This window comes from Gossypium hirsutum, chromosome A13 (genome assembly GCF_007990345.1).
Source record: "Gossypium hirsutum isolate 1008001.06 chromosome A13, Gossypium_hirsutum_v2.1, whole genome shotgun sequence".
Classification (NCBI taxonomy): Eukaryota; Viridiplantae; Streptophyta; class Magnoliopsida; order Malvales; family Malvaceae; genus Gossypium; species Gossypium hirsutum.
The window spans coordinates 63,572,534-63,578,249 of record NC_053436.1 but is presented as its reverse complement, the minus strand read 5'-3'; the positions used below and the strand labels follow the sequence as shown (position 1 = coordinate 63,578,249).

Genomic DNA, 5,716 nt, shown 5'->3' with positions numbered 1-5,716 from the left:
ACGAAAATCGCGATCAAGTTTTTGGCGCCGTTTCCGGGGAACTAAGATATTAGGAACGCTCAATTTTTATTACTTTAGCCATTTATTTTTCTTGCACTTTAATTTTATTTTTTATTATTATTTATTAATTTACTTTTTCTTTCTCTTGGCAGGTTTTTATAGTTTATGACTAGAAGAAACAGGTCAGGACCACTACTTTTTGACGAAGAAATCGATTGCACAGTTCACAGAAACCAAAGAGAAATAAGGCGAAGCTTAAGATACACAAAGAACAAGCAAGAGGACGATACTCAACCCCCAACCGAAGAGATGGCTGAAAACCAAGACAATCAGCTACCTCCTGTAATTGCAGTTAATCAAAATCCTACTCCACACATTATGTATGATTATGCTAAACCTTCTTTAACAGGAACTGAATCGAGCATAGTTAGACCTACTGTAGCTACAAATACTTTTGAACTAAAACCTAACACTATTCAGATGATACAACAATTTGTTTAGTTTGATGGTTTGCAGGATGAGGATCCCAACGCTCACTTAGCAAACTTCTTGGAACTACGCGATACATTTAAAATTAATGGTGTTTCTGATGATGCCATTCGTCTTCGGTTATTCCCTTTTCAATTAAGAAACAAAGCTAAACAGTGGTTGAACTCATTACCACGAGGGTCAATCACTACTTGGGAAAAAATGACCATATTAAAATATTTCCCGCCGGCTAAAATGGCCAAATTACGTAATGATATCTCTTTGTTTGTGCAAATTGACTTAGAAACTCTTTACGATGCATGGGAGAGATACAAGGACTTACTGAGAAGGTGCCTTCACTATGGGTTACCGCTTTGGCTTCAGGTTCAAACATTCCATAATGGCCTAAATCCTTCGACTCGGCAAATGGTTGATGCAGCTGCTGGTAGAACCATCAATAATAAAACACCTGAAGATGCTTATGAGTTTATAGAGGAGATGCCACTGAATAACTATCAGTGGCAAGTCATGAGGACAAAACCAACGAAAACAACTGGTGTTTATAACGTCGATTCGGTCACCATGCTCTCTAATTAGGTTGAACTCTTGAAAAAGAAAATTGATGGTTTTCTTAGTTCTTCACAGGTTCACCCAGTAATGCAGTGTGAAGCAAGTAGAGGTGGATCAAGCAATTCAGAATACCAACCTTATGGCCACAACATGGATAACGAGCAGTTAAATTACATGGGTAATAATTCTCGATCTCAAAACAATCCATATAGTAACACTTACAATACAGGTTAGAGGAACCACCCAAATTTCTCATGGGGAGGCCAAGGAAATTAGAGACCACCTCCAGGCTACCAACAACCACCCTACCAATAGGAAAAGAAGCAAAACCTTGAAGAGATGCTCTCAAAGTTTATATCGATGTCAGAAACTCGTTTCTAGAACACCGAGACAGCACTTAAAAATCAACAAGCGTCGATCCAAGGGCTCAAAACTCAGATAGGCCAGCTTTCGAAACTAATCTCCGAACGACCACAAGGTAGCTTGCCAAGTAATACTGAACCCAACCCAAGGAACAACTCAACGCAATTAATGTTCAAGATGAAGAAGGATTCGTTGAGCCTTAGCCAGAACCGATGCAAAAAACTATGGTAAGCAGAGGCCAAGGTGAGGTAGGTCATAATAAAAACAAATCAGTGGATGTCGAATATAAACCTCGTGTCCCATACCCCAACGCGACAAGGAAAGACCGCTCAAATGAACAATTTGGTAAATTCCTTAAACTCTTAAAAAAATTACACATTAACTTACCGTTTATTAAAGCTCTATCACAGATGCCAAACGCAATGAAATTTTTAAAGGAGCTTTTAGTAAACAAGCGGAAGTTGGACGAGGCGTCGCATGTGGAGCTAAACGCAGTTTGCTCAGCTATTCTGCAAAATAAGCTACCGAACAAATTAAAAAATCTAGGGAGTTTTACAATTCCTTACTTAATTGGTAGTTTAGATGTTAAACATGCATTAGCTAATTCAAGGGCTAGTATTAACGTCATGCCCTACAAAATGTTCAAATAATTAGGTCTTGGGAAACCCAAACAGACTAGGATAAGCATTCATTTAGCAGATAAAACTATAAGATTTCCTAAGGGTATTATTGAAGATGTGCTAGTTAAAATCGATAAATTTATATTTCCCATGGACTTCATTGTTCTAGACATAGAAGAGGATAGCAACACCCCTTTAATTCTAGGAAAGCCTTTTTTAGCAACTGCTAAAACGATCATTGATGTTGGCACAGGTGAACTCACACTCCGTGTGGAAGACGAGACAATCACCCTTCAAGCTCGCAATTCTGGCAACACATCAAAAATTGAGCATGATCGTTTAACCCATTCTACTAAAACTGACAATATAGTGCAACCTACTTTGCAGGAAATGAGTTTGAGGGAAGTACATGAGCCATTCTCAAGCAATGGTAGAGGACCTATTCATGAACGAATGCTACAAATCGAGGAGCTAGATGAATGGAGGACGCATAAACCAAGAATGCATGATAGACTAGAACTATGTCAGAACAAGCTCAACACCTTCCCACAACAACTTAAGGTTGGAGATAAAGTCTTATTAGATGCCGCAGATCCTCACATTGTCACTACCACACCGAATGAAGAAATCTCTCTTATGATACTTGGAATTTTTCCATTCGGTACAGTCGAGGTAAGTCATCCCAAGTTCGGCACTTTTGAGGTAAACAACACCCATCTAAAACCTTGTTTTGATGAGAATGATAATAGGAATGAGGAGTTTAAGCTCCTTGAACCACCATGACCATTCAGTGGAGAGGTAAGTTGAGCTTAGACTATAAATATGCGCTTCTTGAGAGGCAACCCGAGCACTAATTGTATTAACTTCTTTAATTTAGTCTTCAACACCTAACTTACCAACGGAGCTCTTGAATACAGGTTTTCCACAGAGACACGACCAAGCACACGGGCGTGCTTAGGGCCGGGTGAAAACAGGGCAACGATTTTCCCAAACACAGGCTACAATAAAACGCCATGGCCGTGCGACATGGCCGTGGTCGAACTTTCCAAAACAACACAGGCGTGTCATACGCCCATGTGGAAGAACTGTGGGTGAACCTATTAAAACAGCACGGGCGTGCAACACGCCCGTGTCTAGCACCCATGGTCGAACATGTTAGATTCACATAGGCGTGGGTCTACATACACGAGTGTGGGAGAAGCGAACAATGCTAGACACGGTCATGCGACACGACTGTGTGCACCCACACGCCCAAGGAACACAAGCGTGTACTAAAGGTCAGACGTGCACAAACTCAAAATTCTTGAATCACACGAGCTGAAATTGGGGAACACGGGCATGTTACCTGGTCATGTGCCCCAAAATCTATAAATAGGCTGCAATATTCATTGTCTTCTTCACCCAAAAAACCCTAACCCTAGCCGCTGGAAGTCCACACGCCCTCCCTGCCACGCCCGTGCGCCGCTTCCAACTTCAGTCTTGACACTTATTCTTCCATTTTTTAGCATTTGTTTACTCTTTTACCTTTAACTCCACATATTTTTAATGATATAATCTTCATGTATGTCACACTATGCTATCATTCAAGTTTCATTTCTTTTAAGATTAGTTATCATTCATTCCCCATGACATATTTTTTATGAAATTTTCATGCCTTACTCACCTATTCTAAATGAATATTCATAGTTTTCAATTGTTTTTTTTATTTACCATTACAACTCATGCCATGTGCTAAATTTATGCTCTGTATATTTCCATTAAATTCCTAGCCATTTTTACTCATATCACAATGCTAGTGCTACAAAAGTATGCCATTGAACCTATTGTTTTAGTTAGTTTTAGTAGTTGTGGCTGAAATTATGATTTTTATTTAAAATTTGTCTTCGTTTTACTTTGACCACTCATCAGGACAACTTGATGATTCTATTTGCAGGTACCATGTCATCTTCACATGGTAAAAAGGTCGTTGTCCCTGCTTTAAATAAAAGGAAGGGAGTGTCATCTTCCTCGGGTCCTACTAGGGAAGTTCGTCACCCTTTCCTGAGGTTCCCCATCGGGCCTCAAGAAGCACTATTCCGAATACTCTGGGCTCGACCTTTAATTGCTAGCCGCTGTATCGACTGGGCTGCGGTAGAATAAGTTCAGTTGGCTGAAGCGATTCGGGCCCTCCTAACCACTGACCCTTGAGAGCTTTTTTTTGGGATCATCGAGCTGACGTATCTCGAGCTTATGATGAAATTATACTCTGCATTTCATATTCAGACTGTGATGAAGAACTACATTGATCCCGGCACGGTATAATTTCGTCTAGATGGATTAGTCTGCCAGCTCAGCGTCCCAAAATTTGGTACGACACTGGATTTATATACAGAGGAATTGAAGGAGAAGAATGACTTACATGCTCTCAACCGCCACATCCATCATTCTCCTTCACGGTGCTGGGACGTACTAGTACCAGGTGGGGCCACCTACAATCCTAGCCACTCCAAGGCATCGGCTCTCCCTCCATCTCTGAGGTACCTACATGCCATTTTGGCTCACATGATTACAGGAAGGCGAGAGAGCACCGGCATCGTCAACACTCACGATGCCTACTTTTTATGGTGTATGTCGCACAGGCACGTCATCGACCTTGCTTATTTCATCGCCCTCACGATTTAGCCCCAGACGAAGCAGCATAGGAAGCGGGTTATCTCCATTGGCCCCTATGTTACTCGGTTGGCCGACACTTTGGGCTCCTCAGCACCGCCGCCCAACAATCATCCTTAACCCTCATTGTCCAGATGTCTCCCCAAGGCATCTCGAGCATGCTTAGCATGAGGATGATCAAAAAACGTCGAGGAACCTACCCTCCTAAATATAGTCTCGCCCAATCTACCTAGAATTTGCTTGATTATGCATGTCAAGACCACACCATTTGATTTGATATGTCAAAATGATTAAGGCACTTAGGATTAACCCACTCATGCCATGAAAAGCCTACTTCCATGATTAACCCCTAGTTAACCCCCTTGAGCCTAACAAACCATTTCTTGTATTACCCTAATATTAACCCTTAACCCATTATTGTTGAAATCCCCTAAATTAATTTGATCCCCATTTTTGTCGAGGTTTGAATTGAAATAGTTGCTTAACTATGTTTTATTCTATTTTGTAATATAACTTGTTCTTAAAAAAAATGTATACATATTAGTAGTACTAATCTTTTGTTTTTGAGCTTAAGTATTTAATTCCATATTCTGAGAAGAAGCTCTGTTGTACACAAGTGATATTAAATCTTTTTCTAGTTAAGTGATTTTTCAATTCAATCTCGATTCTAACTTTTGCTTTCAGCCTGTGACCACACCCCTTAACCAAGCCTCAGTACAGCCCTCTAGAGACCTTATGATTGATGTATCATCTCAATTTATAGTGGTGGAGATTTGATTTTCATGCAAGCCTATAGTAATAATTTTTCATTATTGACTATTGAGTGCTTCAATTATTGTCCTTAAACACCTCGAGTGATTTGAGTGAATCTTTAGCGAGAATGTGAAACTCTGTGATATTCTGAATCAAAGATACTTACTTAGATGAGGGGAGACACCTATCTTTCCATGATTAAATACTCAACTTGGAATGTTTGAAACTTTTATGTTCTTTTAGTTGAATTCTCAATGTATGATTACCTATGAATTATTTTGAGATATTTTCGA

At 40.0% G+C, this 5,716-nt stretch overlaps 1 non-coding gene across 1 annotated transcript; it reads right to left on the bottom strand.

The window, feature by feature from the left end:
* Positions 1 to 729: 729 nt before the first annotated feature.
* On the bottom strand, positions 730 to 836 carry LOC121212954 (small nucleolar RNA R71). The gene has a single exon (XR_005908324.1). It is a non-coding gene; the product is annotated as a small nucleolar RNA R71 (small nucleolar RNA).
* Positions 837 to 5,716: the final 4,880 nt, after the last annotated feature.